The following is a 17,340-nucleotide window of genomic DNA, read 5'->3' on the forward strand; positions in this document are numbered from 1 at the left end:
TTTCTCAACGCCGTCTCAACTAGAAGAATGAGATGGGCGTGTCTCCTTGCTTACCTGTCCCGCCTCGGTAGCGCAGTAGGCAGCGCGTCAGTCTATAATCTGAAGGTCGTGAGTTCGATCCTCACCCGGGCAAAGGCGGCGATATATTTTTTGCTGCCTCAAGCAATAGTGGTACTCACTTTTTAGACACTAGAAGGAGGTGTGTTGCTATCTTGTGCACTATCATTCTTCCGCGGCATTTCACTTTCTCAACGCCGTCTCAACTAGAAGAAATGAGATTGGGCGTGTCCCTGGCGTTACCTGTCCGCCTCGGTAGCGCAGTAGGCAGCGCGTCAGTCTCATAATCTGAAGGTCGTGAGTTCGATCCTCACCCGGGGCCAAAGGCGGCGATATATTTTTGCGCCTCAAGCAGATGGTACTCACTTTTTAGACAACTAGAAGGAGGTGTGTTGCTATCTTGTGCACTATCATTCTTCCGCGGCAATTTCACTTTCTAACGCCGTCTCAACTAGAAGAAATGAGATTGGGCGTGTCTCCTTGCGTTACCTGTCCGCCTCGGTAGCGCAGTAGGCAGCGCGTCAGTCTCATAATCTGAAGGTCGTGAGTTCGATCCTCACCCGGGGCAAAGGCGGCGATATATTTTTTGCTGCACTCAAGACAATAGTGGTACTCACTTTTTAGACACTAGAAAGGAGGTGTGTTTGCTAAAAAAAAAGATCTTGGCACATCATTCTTCCGCGGCATTTCACTTTCTCAACGCGTCTCACTAGAAGAAATGATATTGGCGTGTCTCTTCGTTAAACCTGTTCCGCCTCTAGCCGCCAGTAGCAGCGCGTCAGTCTCATAATCTGAAGGTCGTGAGTTCGATCCTCACCCGGGGCAAAGGCGGCGATAATATTGTGCTGCCTCAAGCATAGTGGTACTCACTTTTTAGACACTAGAAAGGAGGTGTGTTGCTATCTTGTGCACTATCATTCTTCCGCGGCATTTCACTTTCTCAACGCCGTCCTCAACTAGAAGAAATGAGATTGGGCGGTCTCCATGTGTTAGCTGTCCGCCGCGTGTAGCGCAGACCCATTCCACTTCCGGACACCGTAGCGAACGGTCACGGAATGTCTCGCTCCCAAGGGGCGGTTTCAGCGGCCCAGCAGGGCCGCGGTATCAGGCTTACGGAAACGTCTTCACAGGATTACCAACTTGTTTTGCCTCAGCTGCCATCAGGTACGACCGTGTGTAACACGTGTTTTTGCATGGTGATTTGAAGGCCCGGCCTTATCGTGTTGAACATTTTCGCGATGCGCTTGACCGCTATAAGCTTATGACGGAGGTGGTAGCCCTCGGGGCCTATCAGATGAACCATGTTTGGGCCATAACATTCAAGGACGATGTCGGGAAAGGAAGCTTTTGTCGGCGAAGGCGTTTAGCGTGAAGGAACATCGCTGTGTCGCGATTGATCCCTGCAACCAGGACATCAGAATGAAGCTTTACTGGCTGCTTCACACGACCCCCGACGAAGACGTCAGAGCAGCCCTGGCTCCATTCGGCACTGTGACCGAAATATCCAGGGAGAGGTGGCGAGTGCCCGGTTGCGGAGACAAAGGCTCTCACACGCGACTTGTATCCCTACGCTTAAAGGCTGGTATGACCATGGAAGACATCCCGCATCAGCTACGAGTATCAGAAGACCATGCACTCGTGATCGTGCCAGGCAGACCTCCGCTCTGCCTCCGGTGCCGCGGCACCGGCCATATACGGCGCGAGTGCCGTGTGCCACGTTGTGGGCTCTGTCGTCGTTTTGGCCACGACGAGACCCAATGCGTGCGAAGCTACGCTAACGTGACTGGGCCGGGCCGGAGTGACGCCATCGACGAGCACCTGATGGACCAGGCAGACGCGGAAGAGACTGCTGGAGGGGGTGGTGACCCACAAGGCAAGCAAGAGAAGCCAGTGGTCTCGGCTAGCGACAAGTGCCAACCTACCAAGGGCAGCAGTGAGGGTAGGGACAGCGAAGCGCAAGGTGAACCGGCTGCGGAAAATGCGATGGTGTATGAAAGCGCAGACAATGCGGTGGATACCGAGGGCGTTCTACGACAGGGCAACCCTGGCCGCGGCCGGACTCAATGAGTCTTGCGAGAAAAAAGACCAAGCCATCGCAGTTTCAAAGAGGCCCCGGGAAGTCACCGACGTGGATGGCACGCTTGAGCAAGACGACGGTGGTAGCAACGAAGGGCCGCCCTCGAAGGCCTCCGTTTTCCGCCGGTCTACGCTTAAGCCTAGACCAAACGTTCCGACAGACAGGAGGCAGACGCGGCAGTTCCCCCAGACAAGCAGACGACGCCGACAGTACCCCCAGACGGACGGCAAACGCCGGCGGTTCCCTCGGACGGGCGGCAGACGCCGGCAGTTCCCTCGGACGGGCGGCAGACGCCGGCCGTTCCCCCAGATAAGCAGACAACGCCGACAGTTCCTCCGCAGTAGCGGGGTGCTGTTCTCGTAGAACGCTAAGTTGTGACTCGGGTTTTTGGAACGATCGAGGTCAATGATGTGTGCCGAAGAGCGAGACGTCGTGGCTTCGTCGCATGCGACGGAGCTTATAAGAGCGCAGAGAATATCTGTAAGTTACACTACCTTTGATTCCATAAAGTTATTGTGTTATCGCTTGCTCTTCTCTTTCCATGGCAAATAATCTTGGGCTAGCATTACGTATTGGCACGCTTAACGTACGCGGGTTAACGGCCAGACGGCGACAAGCCCAATTAAGTCGCCTGATGCTAGAAAATGACATAGACGTTCTTGCGGTTCAAGAAACTAAAATTGAAAGTGAAGAGCAAACGGACAAAATGGTCGATATTTTTAAATTGCGTTATAGCATTTGTGTTTGCCATGCGGTAGGCAAGGCCGGTGGCTGTCTTTTATTTTTGCGTAATTCAATAGGCATTGTTGAACAAAGTGTAATGACGGCCCAAGATGGGCGATTGGTACTGTGCGACTTCTCTTTAAATGATGTTGGTTGGCGAATGATCTGTGTGTACGCTCCGAACAATGTTTGTGATAGGAAAATATTTTTTGACTATGTTGAGACACTTCTGGAATGTGAAAGAAATGTCGTCGTCCTCGGAGACTTTAATTGTGTATGCATGTCCGAAGATAGGGTGCCGAATACTGTAGTACGCGATAAAAGTGCACATCAACTCAACGCAATCATGGCAGGCTATGATTTAGTAGACGTGGGAAACGTTTTAAGCGGAAACAGTGTTCTTTTTACTCACTTTCAAGGTGAGAGTCACGCTCGACTAGACCGTCTATACGTATCAGCAAGCCTCGCGCGCACGGTCACTAGCTACACAGTAAAGCATGTGAGCTTCAGTGACCACAGCCTGGTAACCTGTACAGTGGGCGAGAAGCTTAAAGGGTCTAACTTTAACTGGGAACTGTGGAAAATGAATGACACAATCTTAAGTGATGAATGTTTCGTAAAAACTGTAAAGGAAAAAATTGATGGGATGCAAATGGATGTCACATCAAACTATGCTGAGCTATGGGAGCAGTTCAAAATTGATGTGAAAATGAGTGCAATCGAGAGGGCTTGCGTGATACGTCATAAAGCAAAACAAAGAGAGAAAGAACTACAAAACATGCTGGATTACTTTCTAAATGCGGAGTGCACAGTGCCGGGATTTTTTTCTAAGCAGATACGAGAAATTAAATGCGAACTTGAAACGTTGGACGCCGAAACTTATCAAGGGGCTGCGATAAGAGCACGAGCCGATCGACTGTGGCTCGGAGAAACGCCAACTAAGCGGGCGCTCAGTGACGAAAAGAGTTACGCTTCTAAGAACATAATTAAAGAAATCTGGTTTAACGACGCAATGTCTAAAGACCAAGAAGTCATTGAGAAAGCTTTCGTTAAACACTACCGAGCTTTGCTGGGTAGGCAGGTGCCCGTTACGGTAGAGTTTGTTAACACTTTTCTAACGCTTCTGCCGAAACTAGAAGATGAAATTAAAGAGGGACTCGAGAGCCCTATCACGGCTAAAGAAATTAAAGAAGCCATTGAAGACTTGGGTAAAGGAAAAGCGCCTGGACCTGACGGCCTAGGAGCTTCATTCTATAAAACTTTCAAGGTGGAACTAGCTGAGTTACTTTACGTGTTGTTGCGGAAGCTCATGAAACTAAGCACTTGCCGCCATCATTCAGGAAAAGTCACGTCGTACTTATACCGAAATCCAATGAAGCGGTAAAGCTGCAATTCGTTAATGGATACAGGCCTATAAGCCTCACGAACGTGGATTACAAGATCTACATGAAAGTGCTTGGCAAAAGACTGCAGACAGTTATCAAGTTAATAGTAGGTCCTCACCAAACATGTGGTATCAGAAAAAGGACAATAATGTCGAATATTCACGTCGCTAGGAGTATATTGGAGTGTTGCGACGCAAACCTCGAACGTGTAGCAATGGTTCAATTAGACCTAGAAAAAGCTTTCGACAGGGTTGCTCACAGCATACTCCTTGCAGTGTTAGAACACATCAATGTAGGAAAAGTGATTCAGGACGGAGTAGCCATGGCCTATGAGAAGTGTTCAGCTCACCTGGTAATCAACAAAAGAATTAGTGAAAATATACCAGTGTTATCCAGTGTGCGCCAGGGGTGCCCTTTGTCCCCTTTACTTTTTGCCATTTTTCTTGAACCTTTCTGTCTGAAAGTACGGGAAAACAAAAATATTCGCGGCTACCGTCTCTTAACGCAAGAGGTAAAAATATTAGCTTACGCAGATGACATCGCGCTTTTTTGCATTGATCAAGAGAGCATTCGGGAAGCAGTCAAGGATGCAAGAAGGTTTTGCGCTCTCACCGGGAGTGCCATAAGTTGGCAAAAAAGCTTAGGCTTTTGGCACGGTGAATGGGATAGCCGGCCTGCAATGGTCGAAACGATACCGTTCACTGATACGCCAGCCAGTTATCTTGGTGTTCCTTTAGAATACTATCGCGATACTACCACGCAATGGACCGAGCAAACCGAGCGGCTTAAAGCACAAACAACGAAGTGGGGTGGCAAGAATCTGTCAATATTCGCGAGAGCCACGGTGTGCAATGTGTTTCTTGTAGCCAAAGTGTATTACATGTTACAAGTTTTATGTATGTCGCGAGTGTGTGTACAGAAGTTGCACAGGGTGTTTGCTTCGTTCGTGTGGGGGTCCGGATGGGAGCGCATGAGTCGTTTTGAATCTGTTTCATTCAGTGCAGAAAGGAGGTTTGGGGTTATCGCATTTGTTTTTGAAACAGATAGTGTCGCGATTCATATTCTTGCGAGATGAAAGCAATTGTTTTTTGCGGTGCGTTATCCGGACGCGATTAGGTGACGCACTGCCAGAGTATGTAGTGACGTCATGTGCTAGAAGGAAAGTAGTTGTCCGAGGTTTTTTGTTCGAAGTGATAAGTGCTTTCCGTCTTTTAAAAGCACACTTTTCTATGAGTACCTTAGTACTGTCGCAAGAAAGCGATTATATAAGGATTTAATAAATATAATGTGTCCCGTGCCAATATACCGTGCAATATATGCACTGGGGCGAGAGCAGAACGTGTTGAAGCGTGTTAAAGGAATGCCAGTAAGACCAACGACAAAAAGCTTTTTCTTTATGCTACACACTGGCACGCTTCCTGTCAAGCCATGGCTGCAGGAGAAAGGGATCTTTGTACCCTGGAGTGTTAATTGCCACATCTGCAAGAAACCGGAAACAATTGAGCACATTTTTCTGGAGTGCTGGGATTCAGTCTTCCTTTGGGACATTCTACAAAGGACCATTAAGAAAGAATTCCCATTAACACCCTTTGGAATCCGGTTTTTACCTTTTGATGAGACAGAAGGCGTGCCATGTGACATGGTGATGTTACTCTGCATGCACAGCATGTGGAAAACACGAATGGTGGTGCGAAATGAAGATGTACGCGCAAAACGGGCAAGAGAATATTTTATAGAAAACATCTTGTTTATTCGCGAAGTCTATAAAGTACTCAGTGAACCACCTGAGTGGTTACCAACCTTTGAACAGCTTGCAGCCATTAAGCTGTTTTAAACATTTACTGACAAGGTACACTTGTACCTAGAACTGTACTGTCTTTTTCTGTTTTGAATTGGAGGCGGTGAATTCCTGTGCGTTGTATATATGTTGTTATGTAACAGGCAATAAAGAAAAAAAAAGCCTCGGTAGCGCAGTAGGCAGCGCGTCAGTCTCATAATCTGAAGGTCGTGAGTTCGATCCTCACCCGGGGCAAAGGCGGCGATATATTTTTTGCTGCCTGAAGCAATAGTGGTACTCACTTTTTAGACACTAGAATGGACGTGTGTTGCTATCTCGTGCAGTATCATTGTTCCGCGGCATTTCACTTTCTCAACGCCGTCTCAACTAGAAGAAATGAGATTGGGCGTGTCTCCTTGTGTTAGCAGTCCGCCTCGGTAGCGCAGTAGGCAGCGCGTCAGTCTCATATTCTGAAGGTCGTGAGTTCGATCCTCACCCGGGGCAAAGGCGGCGATATATTTTTTGCTGCCTGAAGCAATAGTGGTACTCACTTTTTAGACACTAGAAAGGACGTGTGTTGCTATCTTGTGCACTATCATTCTTCCGCGGCATTTAACTTTCTCAACGCCGTCTCAACTAGAAGAAATGAGATTGGGCGTGTCTCCATGTGTTAGCTGTCCGCCTCGGTAGCGCAGTCGGCAGCGCGTCAGTCTCATAATCTGAAGGTCGTCAGTTCGATCCTCACCCGGGGCAAAGGCGGCGATATATTTTTGCTGCCTGAAGCAATAGTGGTACTCACTTTTAGACACTAGAATGGACGTGTGTTGCTATCTCGTGCAGTATCATTGTTCCGCGGCATTTCACTTTCTCAACGCCGTCTCAACTAGAAGAAATGAGATTGGGCGTGTCTCCTTGTGTTACCTGTCCGCCTCGGTAGCGCAGTAGGCAGCGCGTCAGTCTCATAATCTGAAGGTCGTGAGTTCGATCCTCACCCGGGGCAATGGCGGCGATATATTTTTTGCTGCCTCAACAATAGTGGTACTCACTTTTAGACACTACAATGGACGTGTGTTGCTATCTTGTGCACTATCATTCTTCCGCGGCATTTCACTTTCTCAACGCCGTCTCAACTAGAAGAAATGAGATTGGGCGTGTCTCCTTGTGTTAGCTGTCCGCCTCGATCATTCTGCTTCCGGCCACCGAGCTTGACGGTTCGTGAATCATGGCCTCTCCCGGGGCAGCGACAGCGGTCACTTTTGGCCGCGGAAAACAGGACCAACGACGAAGAGAAGGATTACCCTTTTATTTTGCCGCAACTGCCTAAAGGACGAGTGGCTACTAACACCGTGTTTTTACACGGGGATGTACGTGCGAGACCATACAGGGTCGAGGACTTCAGAGACGCCCTACTGCCGACGGGCTTGCTGCCTGGCGTGGTATGCATAGGGGTGTACCAGATCAATCACGTGTGGGCGGTGACCCTTAAGGATGCGACTACCACGAAACGGCTGGTGGCCCTGAAGGAACTTCAAGTGAAAGGGCGACGGTGCGTCATCGTCGACCCACAGGACCAGCAGGTGAAGCTTCGACTTCACTGGCTGCTGTATGGCGTTGCCGACGATGACGTCCGGGTGGCGTTTGCGCCTTTCGGCAACGTGGATGAGGTAAGCCAGGGGAGGTGGCGTGTCCAAGGTATGGGGGACAAGACCTCTACCACCGCGGACCGTGCTCCTCAAGCTGAAGACCGGCGTCAAGGTAGAGGACCTTCCACATCAGGTCCGCGTCGGCGGAGAACTCGCTTTGGTGGTCGTTCCCGGTCGGCCTATGCAGTGCTTGCGTTGCCAGGGCACTGGGCACGTCCGGCGAGAGTGTAAGGTGCCGCGCTGCTCCCGTTGCAGACGTTTTGGGCACGTCGACGCCGACTGCGTGAAGACGTACGCTACAGCGACAGGCCCAGCAGTGAGTGAAGCGGCAGCCGAAAATCTGATGGATGCAGCCGAGGCTGAAGACGCCGCCAAGGGAGCCGGAGGACCAAGTGCCACCAGCGAAACAAGTACCGTGACAGTGCCGGTGGGCGCTGAAGCCAAGGTGGACGAAGCTGCTGAGCAAGTGACTGGGCCGCCACGGGTCGACACGGAAGCTGTCCTTCGAAAGGAAGGTGCGAGTGAAGGCGAAAGCGATGACGAAGATTCAGAAATGGAACAGAGCGAGGCTGCCAACGACGGGGACCGGGCTGCTAGTCTCGGTGCAACCTTCAAGCGCCCCCGAGACGACGCCGGAGACAAGGATAACGCAGCATCCAGCACCGGGGATGGGCCGCCGGCAAAAGCGCCTCTTGGGAGGCGTTCGGGTTTCAAACCCAAACCGAATGTTCCGCCCGAGAGAAGGCCTGTGGACAAAGCGCAGCACACCACCAACAACGCCGGGAAGCCGGGCGGCTCCGGAGGCGGCTAGCCGAGGGCTAGTCGTGAGAGGTAAGCACCATGCTCCGGGCCTACTTCATTCTTTAGTACAGCATGGCACCTGACCCGTCTCTCAGCATTGCCGCACTAAACGTGCGAGGCTTGGCGGCTAGCCGTAGGCAGTGTCAAGTACTACGGTTGATCACTGACTACGACATAGACGTTTTAGCTGTCCAGGAGACCAAGGTAGACGGGGAGGAAGAGACCGGGAGCATGGTGCGGCGTTTCACGACTAGATATTATGCAGTCGTGAGCCACGCGGTAGGGACGTCCGCTGGATGTGTCCTGTTTGTTAAGAAGTTACGAGACCTGGTTGTTCAAAGTGTGTTTTCATGTCCGTCGGGAAGGATTCTTATTTGCGATTTTGTGTTTTGTAAAGTTGAATTCCGAGTTATATGCATATATGCGCCAAATGGGGTAGAAGAACGTGCATTATTTTTTTCGAGTCTTTTTCAGTATATTAGCAGTGAAAAGTGCATGCTTTTGTTGGGGGATTTCAACTGTGTTTTGAGTGCTCGGGATAGATGCAATAATGGTGGTATCCGCGATAAAAGCAGTCATATATTGTCTAGGCTGATCAGCGAAAGTGAACTAGACGATGTATGTGAGTGTCTGGAGGGGGAGCGGGAAGTGAGGTATACGCGATTTCAAGGCAGTAGCCATGCGCGGTTAGACCGCTTGTACATGTCACAGGACATGATTCCAAAGTGCCACAGTTATTCTGTTGCACCTGTGTCGTTCTCCGATCACTGCTTGGTGATGTGTACCATAGGAATGAAGAAGAAGAGTCAATCTTTTAACTGGGACCAATGAAAAATGAATGCCTTACTTCTAAAAGACGCGCCATTTGTAGACGCAATTCATGAGGCCGTTATGGAAGTAAGCGATGAATGTATTGAAACAATAGCAGAGAAATGGGAATGGTTCAAACAGAAGGTAAAAATGAAAGCAATAGAAAGATCTAGCTGCTTAAAGTTTGAGAGGGAAATGAAAGAACGAGACTTACGAAAGATACTTAATCAGCTGATAGCGCTGGAGTGCGAAGAGCCAGGGGCGTATAAGCAAGATATGCGAACCATCAAAGAAAAAATCGAACAGTTGGACAAAGAACGCTATCAAGGTGCGATTGTGCGCGCAAGAGCAAACGCATTAGTAGCGGGGGAGACGCCCACCAAAAGGGTGCTTGGACTTGAAAAAGCTCATGGTCGACGTAATCATGTCGATAAGATCTCGTGGAATGGCACACTCGTCGACGATAATAAGAGCATAGGGAGAGCGTTTTTAGAGTATTACCAGTCATTGTTTGCATATCAAGAAGCCAATGTAGACGAGTTCAAAAGGGTCTTTCTCAGTCGCATGCCGCGATTAAGTGACGACACGAAGGACCTATTAGAAGGCAATATAAGAGAACACGAAGTCGAAAAAGCAATAAATGATTTGAACAATGGCAAATCACCCGGACCTGACGGTCTGAGCGCGTGTTTTTATAAAGCCTTCAAGAAAGAACTGTCGCCCCTGCTAACAGACCTGTTTAACGCCGCGTATGTGAACAAAGCTTTGCCGCCTTCTTTTAGTAAAGCGCATACCATCTTGATACCTAAGAGTGACAAAGCGGAGAAACTTAGGCTCGTGACATCTTATAGGCCGATATCTTTAACCAATGTCGACTATAAGATTTTCATGAAGGTTTTGGCAGCCAGACTTCAAAGCGGTCATCAAAGAAATAGTTGTAGACCACCAAACGTGTGGGATCAAAGGGAGGTCATTTTTTCGAATATTCACACGATGCGGTGCGTGCTCGAGTGCTGTGACATCACTTACGACGGCGTCGCAGTGCTCCAGCTTGACCTCGAGAAAGCGTTTGACTGTGTGTCTCATAATACTTTGTTTGCCATTCTGGAACACATTAATGTGGGTGCCATTATCACTGAGGGAGTGGCGTTGGCGTATCAGAACTGCACAACACGCTTAATTGTCAATAAATCATTGGGGCCCCCATTAACGTCATGCGTTCTGTGCGTCAAGGCTGCCCCCTCAGTCCTCTTTTGTTTGCTATTTACATAGAAACGATGTGTTTGGCGATAATAGAGAATGCTCATATACGCGGTTATAGCTTGGCAGCCACAGAAGTCAAGCTCCTGGCATATGCAGATGATATCGCCGTGTGTTGTACAAGCAGAGAAAGTGTAACGGAAACAATTCGCGTTGCGAAACAGTTTTGTGATGTGACGGGCAGTAAAGTGAACTGGGGTAAATCCCTCGGTTTGTGGCACGAAGAGTGGTCTTCGGCCCCAGACAACTTTGCTAATGTGAGCTGGGTGAAAACCCCTACCAAGTATCTGGGTGTTCCCTTGGACAGTTACAAACACAGCGAGGAATACTGGACGAACCAAATAAAAGAAACAAGAGAGAAAGCAGACAGGTGGAAAGGCATCAACCTGTCCATTTTTGCAAAGGCAACTGTATGCAATATGTTTTTCATTACGAAGTTGTGGTACGTCATGCAGACGTTGTTTTGTTCAAGGGTAAATGTACAAAGGTTGCATAGAGTGTTCGCCGTTTTTATCTGGGAATCTAGCTGGGAAAGATGTAGCCGAACAAACCTGTTCAGACGGGTGAAGGAAGGGGGGCTGGGCTTGGCGCATCTTTTTGTACGACAGCTTGTCAATAGATTTGTTTTTTCGAGATGTGCGTGATCCATTTCTGCGTACGGTATTACAGCTCAGGTTAAGAGACGCCTTGCCGGCACTCATTGTTAGTACTAATAGTATGCCAGGGGCGATTCGCGGCTATCTTAAAGAAGTAGTCGATAGTGTGCGCTTTCTTTCTGTGCGTTTTTCTTTCGATTCTCTTTCTGACGTGAAAAGAAAGACATTATATAAAGATGTATGCGACATTGTATTTCCAGTGCCATTGTACAGAGCTGTATACAGTGGAGGAACAGGACAGGATGTTCTGAAACGGGTGAAAAGAATGGAGGTGCCTACTGGCGTTAAAACATTCTTTTTTAAGCTACATACAGGAACACTGTCAGTGAAGACATTCATGGAAGAACGTGGATTCCTTGTACCATGGGGCTCACACTGCTTGATTTGCAAGCAACCTGAAACAGTAGATCATGTGTTCTTGCATTGCTGGGAAGGGGTCTACTTCTGGGACGTCCTAAAACGGACAATCAAGAAGGAGTTTCCGTTGAATCCGCACGGGATCAGGTACCTAGCGATAAAGAATGAGGACGGGGTACCATACGATTTAATCATGCTCCATGGCCTCCACTGTTTATGGCGGGCACGGATGGCTGGGTACCATTGCGACCCAGACGCTAGGCCGGCTCGTATTTATTTTCGAGACAGTATGTCCTCGGTTCATTGAAATAAAGAAAACACAAGAATGTGTACCTGATTGGCTGTCGAGGATAGAATCTCTGACAGCATTAAAAGAATTTTAATTCGACAACGCCAGTCCATGTTGGACTGATGGCTTTCATGTTTTCCAATATGTTTTGTAGTTGTGCTTTTTGAGATTTTGTTCTGTACATTGTCAAAGACCGGCAATAAATAAAAAAAAAAAAGCTGTCCGCCTCGATAGCGCAGTAGGCAGCGCGTCAGTCTCATAATCTGAAGGTCGTGAGTTCGATCCTCACCCGGGGCAAAGGCGGCGATATATTTTTTGCTGCCTCAAGCAATAGTGGTACTCACTTTTTAGACACTAGAAAGGAGATGTGTTGCTATCTTGTGCACTATCATTCTTCCGCGGCATTTCACTTTCTCAACGCCGTCTCAACTAGAAGAAATGAGATTGGGCGTGTCTCCTTGTGTTAGCAGTCCGCCTCGGTAGCGCAGTAGGCAGCGCGTCAGTCTCATAATCTGAAGGTCGTGAGTTCGATCCTCACCCGGGGCAAAGGCGGCGATATATTTTTTGCTGCCTCAAGCAATAGTGGTACTCACTTTTTAGACACTAGAATGGACGTGTGTTGCTATCTTGTGCACTATCATTCTTCCGCGGCATTTCACTTTCTCAACGCCGTCTCAACTAGAAGAAATGAGATTGGGCGTGTCTCCTTGTGTTAGCAGTCCGCCTCGGTAGCGCAGTAGGCAGCGCGTCAGTCTCATAATCTGAAGGTCAGTGAGTTCGATCCTCACCCGGGGCAAGGGCGGCGATATATTTTTTGCTGCCTCAAGCAATAGTGGTACTCACTTTTTAGACACTAGAAAGGAGGTGTGTTGCTATCTTGTGCACTATCATTCTTCCGCGGCATTTCACTTTCTCAACGCCGTCTCAACTAGAAGAAATGAGATTGGGCGTGTCTCCTTGTGTTAGCTGTCCGCCTCGGTAGCGCAGTGCTACTTCCGGCCGTGATAGCAAACGGACGCTTGTGGAATGGGCTCCGCCGGAGCGGTATCAGCGGCCCAGGTGGGCCGCGGAAACAGGTTTTTTGCTGATGACACCCAGGACTATCAAGTTGTTCTGCCGTCGCTGCCAACAGGTACATCTGTTGCGAATACTGTTTTTCTTCACGGGGACTTGAAAGCCAGGCCTTATCGTGTAGAAGATTTTCGGGACATGTTGGTTCATCTTGGAGTGCTCCCTGAAGTAATAGCTTTGGGGGCGTTCCAGATGAACCACGTTTGGGCCGTCACGTTCAAAAGTGCCGAAGCTACTAAGAAGATGGTAGGAATCGGTGAAGTACGGGTGAAGGAGAAACGGTGCCTTGTGGTTGACCCCGAAAATCAAGAAGTACGTATAAAGCTCTACTGGGTACTACATAATGTAGCAGACGAAGAAGTGCGTTCTGCCCTGGCACCGTACGGGAAAGTGAGCGATATCTACAAGGAGCGCTGGCGAGTGCATGGAATAGCTGACAAGGGCTCGTCAACGCGCACAGTTGGTCTGAAGCTCAAGCCTGGTGTGACGCTAGAAGATTTACCCCATCAGTTGCGGGTTGCAGGAATCATGGCTCTACTCGTCGCACCGGGACGCCCCCCGCTATGCTTGAGGTGCCATGCCACGGGTCATATCAGGCGTGACTGCCGGGTACCGCGGTGTGCTAAGTGTCGGCGATATGGCCACGATGAAAGCAGCTGCGTGCGAACCTACGCAAACGTGGCGGGTGTCAAAGCGAATGAAGAAATATCGACGGAACATCTAATGGACGAGGCAGACGCGGCTGAAACTACCCCCGAGGCAGACAGCTCGCGAATTCCTGGTGCGGCTAGCACCGCCCACGTGAAGCAAAAGGATGCAACCTTTACTGAGGAAGTGACCGCCAACACTTCGACCGAGGCTGCAGAGACATTGGTGATGGGCGCCCCAACGAGCCAAGGCAATGCACCTGGCGTGAGGGTCGAGGAAGACCCTGTAACTACAGACGTCACTATGAGTAGTGCCAGCAGCCTTGTGTCAAAACGACTCCATGAAGATGGCAAAGACGGGCACGCGACCGACCAGATTGCAACGGATGAGCCGCCTGTGAAGACGACACCTATTCGAAGGGCTACATTGAAATTCACACCGAAAATACCGCTCGAGCCACGGCCCGAGCGGAAACCGCCAGCCCCGCCGGCGACGTGACGTGACGTCCTTTTTTTCTTTCAACCGGACAATAGCAGCGGAGTTGACCGGAGGAGACAATGCGTCGACGCCGCCACGACAAAATCAAAGTTGGAATCAAAATGGCTGGAGTGACTTGGATATGCTTTATAAATGTGAGTGGGTTGTCGTCTTGTATTAAGCAAGGTACTACCATGCGGTTTTGTGTAGCGTAAAAAAAATGGCAATTACTCTTCAAACACCTCTTTATGTGGGCACCCTTAATGTGCGGGGCTTGTCGACGCGGAGGAAGCAATACCAGCTGAATCGACTGTTTATGGAAAATGAGCTGGACGTAATTGCCATACAGGAGACAAAGATTGGAAGTGAAGAAGGAACAAACCGCATGGTTGAACCTTTTAGGACGTACTACAATGTATACGTTTCGCATGCAATTGGTACCGCCGGTGGTTGTGCGCTGTTTGTGAAGCACTCCACAGGAATATCTGTTGACAGTGTGTACACGTGTGACACTGGGCGGCTTATTGTATGTGACATAACGTTGCAGGCCCAGAATTTCCGAATAGTTGGTTTATATGCCCCAAACGTAGCAAATGAGCGCAGATTGTTTTTCGAAAGTGTTGAACATTATCTGACCTGTGACAGGACTGTTATAATGATGGGGGACTTTAACTGTGTCTGCAGAGTAGAGGATAGGGCAAGAGTTTCCGCGATACGGGATGCGAGTGTATCAGTATTAAACTCACTGACTGTAGAACACCAATTAGAAGATGTAGCGTACTTCCTATCAAACGGTACATTGCCTCGGTTCACCCACTACCAGCGGGACAGCCAAGCTAGACTGGACCGAATCTATGTTTCGGCAGATTTGGCACTCTTTTGCAATAAATACGATGTTAAAAACGTTTCTTTTAGCGACCATAGCTTGGTTATATGTACGCTAGGCCCGAGGAAACCAGCGAAGTTCAACTGGGAGCTGTGGAAATGCAATGTTAAGATCCTCGATGATGAGGTATATGTGCAGGAAATAAAAAGAAAAATTGGAGATCTACTGGAAAGTGAACCGAGGTGTTACGCTGAAGCATGGGAAGATTTCAAACAAAACGCGAAAATTTCAGCTATCGAAAGAGCCGGCGCATTGCGTAGACAGCAAAGGAAAGAAGAAACTGAGCTGCAAAGTCGGCTTGACTTTTATTTGAATGCGGAAACTGCAGCTCCGGGTACCTTTGCCAGAGAAATAAAAGAAGTTAAAAGCAAACTAGAAGTAATTAATACAGAAAGATACAGAGGAGCAGTAGTACGCGCACGTGCGGAAAAAATATATATGGGTGAAAACCCGACCAAACGTGCTCTATCAGACGAAAAAAGCTATGCGTCGCGCAACGAAATAAAAGCGATAGTGTACAGAGATGAAGTTGTGCGAGACGAGAAACTGATACGACGCGCTTTTGTCGATTATTATCAAGAATTGCTTGGCCACGAACCACAGATTGAGGAAGGATTTCCATGCGATTTCTTGAGGCTCATGCCAAAACTAGAAGAAGAATTTAAAACGAACCTCGAAGCTCCAATCAACGTTGCAGAAATTGAGTGGGCGATCGGGGATTTGAGTGCAGGGAAATCACCAGGCCCTGATGGTTTGGGTTCAGAATTCTACAAGGCGTTTAAAACGGAAATAGCAGTTGTCCTCCTTAACGTTATAATTGAGGCATACAGAAGAAAGAAGTTACCCCCTTCTTTCAGGCAGAGCCATGTTGTACTTTTTCCAAAAACAGACGATCCAGCTGCATAGCTGTCAGTACGAGCGTATCGACCAATAAGTCTAACGAACACGGACTACAAGATTTTCGCTGAAGTTTTAAGCAGAAGACTTCAAAGCGTTATAACCAAACTTGTAGGGCCACATCAGACTTGCGGCATAAAAGGAAGGTCCATTCTGACCAACATACACGTGGCTAGAACAGTCCTGGAGTGCTGCGATGCCTACTGCGGGAAAGTCGCAATGTTACAACTCGACTTAGAGAAGGCATTCGACAGAGTTGCGCATAAAGTCCTTTTCAACATTATAGAATATATCAATGTCGGGACTGGTCTTGATGGAAGGTATAACAATGTGTTATGCGGACATTTCTAGCAGGATGAAAGTTAATAAATCATTAACTGCCAGTTTCCAGATAAAGTCCTCTGTTAGGCAAGGATGTCCATTGTCTCCTTTACTGTTTGCGCTGTACCTGGAGCCTTTCTGTTTGAAAATCTTGTCGTCCAGTGCAATAAAAGGTTTTAAGTTGAGCACAAGCGAAGTTAAGCTACTCACATATGCTGACGACATTGCTGTTTTCTGTACTTACCAAGCAAGTGTCAGGAACGCGGTGAGTGTCGCGACGAGTTTTTGTAAAATGACAGGCAGCGTTATCAATTGGGACAAATCTTTGGGCCTTTGGCATGGGGATTGGGATGACATCCCTGCAGTCTTTGAAAAAATGCAGTGGACGGTTTCACCAACGAAATACCTCGGGGTGCCTTTAAATCACTACAGAGACACTAATGACTATTGGAAGAATGAAGCAGAGCAAATAAAGGGAAAATCTACCAAGTTTGGAGGGAGAGACCTATCTATATTTGCAAGGTCAACAGTGTGTAACCTCTTTCTGGTAGCCAAGATCTGGTACGTTCTTCAAGTATTGTGTGCGACGAGAGCAAGCATTCAAAGGCTGCACCGGGTGCTTGCAGTATATATATGGGGTTCAACATGGGAGCGTACAAGTCGCACAAATTTATTCCGCTCCTTGAAAAGCGGCGGACTGGGCTTGGCGCATTTGTTTTTAAAACAGGTAGTGTCCAGATTTATCTTTGTGCGGGACCAAAGCAACGGTTTCCTACGTACTGTTATTCAAATGAGATTATGTGATGTTATGCCGGCGTTTATTGTGTCATCTGATCGGGTTAAAGGGCCGAAAGTACGAGGCTTCCTGCGAGAAGTCGTCTGGTCTTACCAGTTCCTCGTGGCACGGTTCTCGTTGGAATACCTCAGCAGCGTCACTCGAAAGAAACTGTATAAAGATGTTGTTGATGTATCTATGCCAGAACCATTGTATCGCTCTATGTTTCCAGCAGGGGCTGGCAAAGACGTACTGAAAAGGAAGGGTGAAGCGGATGCCAGTACGATTTACGGTTAAAACGTTTTTCTTTCACTTGCACACCGGAACTCTGCCCGTTAAACCGTGGTTAGAGCAGAAGGGTATTTTTGTGCCTTGGACGATAAATTGCTTACTGTGCAAAAAGCCGGAAACTATCGACCATATTTTCCTT

At 48.5% G+C, this 17,340-nt stretch overlaps 9 non-coding genes across 9 annotated transcripts; all 9 read left to right on the forward strand.

The window, feature by feature from the left end:
* Positions 1–306: 306 nt before the first annotated feature.
* On the forward strand, positions 307–379 carry Trnam-cau (transfer RNA methionine (anticodon CAU)). Its single transcript has one exon. It is a non-coding gene; the product is annotated as a tRNA-Met (tRNA).
* A 173-nt stretch (positions 380–552) lies between these two features.
* On the forward strand, positions 553–625 carry Trnam-cau (transfer RNA methionine (anticodon CAU)). The gene has a single exon. It is a non-coding gene; the product is annotated as a tRNA-Met (tRNA).
* A 5,576-nt stretch (positions 626–6,201) lies between these two features.
* Trnam-cau (transfer RNA methionine (anticodon CAU)) lies at positions 6,202–6,274 on the forward strand. The gene has a single exon. It is a non-coding gene; the product is annotated as a tRNA-Met (tRNA).
* A 176-nt stretch (positions 6,275–6,450) lies between these two features.
* Trnam-cau (transfer RNA methionine (anticodon CAU)) lies at positions 6,451–6,523 on the forward strand. Its single transcript has one exon. It is a non-coding gene; the product is annotated as a tRNA-Met (tRNA).
* Positions 6,524–6,699: 176 nt separating this feature from the next.
* On the forward strand, positions 6,700–6,772 carry Trnam-cau (transfer RNA methionine (anticodon CAU)). The gene has a single exon. It is a non-coding gene; the product is annotated as a tRNA-Met (tRNA).
* Positions 6,773–6,946: 174 nt separating this feature from the next.
* Positions 6,947–7,019, forward strand: Trnam-cau (transfer RNA methionine (anticodon CAU)). Its single transcript has one exon. It is a non-coding gene; the product is annotated as a tRNA-Met (tRNA).
* A 5,040-nt stretch (positions 7,020–12,059) lies between these two features.
* Trnam-cau (transfer RNA methionine (anticodon CAU)) lies at positions 12,060–12,132 on the forward strand. The gene has a single exon. It is a non-coding gene; the product is annotated as a tRNA-Met (tRNA).
* Positions 12,133–12,308: 176 nt separating this feature from the next.
* Positions 12,309–12,381, forward strand: Trnam-cau (transfer RNA methionine (anticodon CAU)). Its single transcript has one exon. It is a non-coding gene; the product is annotated as a tRNA-Met (tRNA).
* Positions 12,382–12,557: 176 nt separating this feature from the next.
* On the forward strand, positions 12,558–12,631 carry Trnam-cau (transfer RNA methionine (anticodon CAU)). Its single transcript has one exon. It is a non-coding gene; the product is annotated as a tRNA-Met (tRNA).
* Positions 12,632–17,340: the final 4,709 nt, after the last annotated feature.

The sequence above is a fragment of the Dermacentor silvarum genome, chromosome 3 (assembly GCF_013339745.2).
Source record: "Dermacentor silvarum isolate Dsil-2018 chromosome 3, BIME_Dsil_1.4, whole genome shotgun sequence".
Lineage (NCBI taxonomy): Eukaryota > Metazoa > Arthropoda > Arachnida > Ixodida > Ixodidae > Dermacentor > Dermacentor silvarum.